At 43.6% G+C, this 2,879-nt stretch overlaps 1 long non-coding RNA gene across 1 annotated transcript in view; it reads right to left on the minus strand.

The window, feature by feature from the left end:
* Positions 1-1,652: 1,652 nt before the first annotated feature.
* The window catches only part of LOC138351622 (uncharacterized), a 54,903-nt gene continuing 53,676 nt past the window's right edge, over positions 1,653-2,879 (minus strand). Inside the window, exon 5 of the long non-coding RNA XR_011222611.1 lies at positions 1,653-1,979. This is a non-coding gene — a long non-coding RNA (uncharacterized lncRNA). The remainder of the gene's footprint in view (positions 1,980-2,879) is intronic.

Raw genomic sequence — 2,879 nt, forward strand, 5'->3', positions numbered from 1 at the left:
AGCCTCGCCTCACCCAGCCTCACCCCACCCAGCCCCAACCGACTCTCCCCTATATAATCCTTAACTCTCTGTATCTCTGGCAGATTGGGTAAAGCCCTAGCAAGTCCGGCGTTAGCTTCGTTTAAGGTTTCATTTTACCTTTTTTTCATTTAAATTGTAATATACCTCGCAGGTAGCATTGTACACCTGTACACAACGCTGTACGGTGGTGTAATGCAGGTATACAGATAGACAGGCGGGTATACAGATAGACAGGCAAGTATACTGATAGAGAGGCAAGTATACTGATAGACAGGCAAGTATACTGATAGACAGGAAAGTATACTGATAGACAGGCAAGTATACAGATAAACAACCCAGCGCTGGGTAATTACCCAACCCGTCCTCTTAAAATAACGACGCTTTCGCTCGTATGCGCGCGCTATGGCCAAAAATGGACGTAATTTGAAATGAAATCGGCTCACAAAAGTGAGGTACTGTCCCGTTTTCTGTTTGAGCCCTCCGGCTTACTCGGTTAGGTTAGGAGAGGAAACATTCAGTCAACGTTTTTCATGACGTTTTGAAACGTTAGGAGAATATCCTGTCCGCCTAACCTACCACAGCACCCTTAACTTGCTGTTGTGGAAAAAAAAATCCCAAATTTATTTTCAATTTGCGTTCATTTTCGGCCATACGGCTAAATTCAGACGTAATGTGTAAGAGGAGAGGTTGGGACGGCATCAGCTCACCTGCTGATTACCTTACCCTACCTTGAGGTGCTTCCGGGGCTTAGCGTCCCCGCGGCCCGGTCGTCGACCAGGCCTCCTGGTTGCCGGACTGATCAACCAGGCTGTTGGACGCGGCTGCTCGCAGCCTGACGTATGAGTCACAGCCTGGTTGATCAGGCATCCTTAGGAGGCGCTCAGTTGTCTTGTGTTGTCAACAAGAACAAATGAGCTCACCGTAAATAATAAGATGAACACACGTAACGAGCACAATTATATTGAATCAAGACATTTGATGAATTAAATCTTATTACTTGACGAGAGGGTAAGCTGTAGAGTGCCATGGTTATCTTGAGATGATTTCAGGGCTTTAGTGTCCCCGCGGCCCGGTCCTCGACCAGGCCTCCACCCCCAGGAAGCAGCCCGTGACAGCTGACTAACACCCAGGTACCTATTTACTGCTAGGCAACAAAGGCATCAGGGTCAAAGAAACTCTGCCCATTTTTTTCTCGCCGGCGCCCGGGATCGAACCTGGGACCACAGGATCACGCGTCCAGTGTTCTGTCCGCTCAGCCACCGGCTCCCTTGGTGGCTGCACTTCCATCACGATGAGGACCGTCGTACATATTGACGTAAACGACAATTATATATATATATATATATATATATATATATATATATATATATATATATATATATATATATATATATATATACTAGGCCTAGGAATATTTAAGTTTGTTTTTAGCTTAATTCTTGTCGGACTCAGCTGTAACTTACAGCAATAATTCACAAGGAAATGTGTGAATTTGCTACGATAAAAGTCTTCAACATATTTACTTTAAATTGAAACGCTAATGCAGCACAGGCGAGCCACACTGAAATTGTTGAGATATTAATGAAACACAAACGGGAGAGGTGAACGTAATTTAGAGAAAATTAATCCAGTTAATTTTTTTTCTAGTTTATTTTTGCGTAAATAACGAGGAAGGCAAAGCTAGTAATATCAGTTTGGGTTTAATTAAAAACAAACATGAGTAGATTTCCAAGATTTTAAGTCTATGAGAGGAAGAGGTATGAGGGCGGTGGTAGTGGTTATGAGATAGACTTTGATCCTTTATCAAATAGATAGATAAAGTGGATAGATAGTAGGCATCCGGCAGTCTCGGGAGACTATGGAGTTGCGCTCAGGTTGTCGAGGCAGAAGTGATCTCTCCGGGGCGCAAAGCCAGGGTAAGCTGTCACCCATGCAGCGGGTCCCCTCTCTCCACGATGCTGGAATTGTCCAAAGGAAAGGCAAACGTCAATTCGCTTGGTATTGGGATAATCTTAATATATATATACATATATATATATATATATATATATATATATATATATATATATATATATATATATATATATATATATATATATATATATATGAGCTAATATGTTAATTTTCTTACGGATAGTTTCTATTCTACGTTAATATCTTCTACCCTTTAGAGAATGAAGAAACACTTAAGTCACGACACAGGTAACCTTACCATACCTGAATACGTCACAGTCATCACCAGACGTCCAACAATCAAAATGAAAAGATTCAGTCACTTAATCTTTCCATCTTACTCTTCAACGTTGCCTCAGGATTGTAACATCTTTAGGTGTAGTAAGACAACATCCAGGATCAGAAGACATTTATAAGTATGTTCATCTCACCCTAAGAGTCACCTGACCTCCCTTAATCGTAGGGAGGTTATCTTGAGATGATTTCGGGGCTTAGCGTCCCCGCGGTCCGGTCCTCGACCAGGCCTCCTTTTTGTTACACAACCCCTAGGAAGCAACCAAAAAAGAAATCATGAAATCTACATTCGTGATGAGTCCAAGTAACGGTACTCAAGATCACACAAGGACGTGACCCTAAAAATAGCATATATATATATTTTTGGGTCCCCAGGACGGACCCACACGTCGTCAATTGTTCATTTTCAGCCTCGTGGGTCCCCATCGAGAAGGTGGGGGTGAGCCAGGCCCCAGGCGGGGCTGGACCTGGCCCCCTCCTGTCCCACACTTCACCCTGCGGGGAACACCCATATTATTTAGTGTGCGTGGGGACGGGGGAAGGGAGTTAGTCCAGTGGACAGGTTATAGAGGGCGGCGGGTGGGGGAGAGGGAGATAATGTGCTAAACAGA

Source organism: Procambarus clarkii, chromosome 50 (assembly GCF_040958095.1).
Source record: "Procambarus clarkii isolate CNS0578487 chromosome 50, FALCON_Pclarkii_2.0, whole genome shotgun sequence".
NCBI classification, from domain to species: Eukaryota; Metazoa; Arthropoda; class Malacostraca; order Decapoda; family Cambaridae; genus Procambarus; species Procambarus clarkii.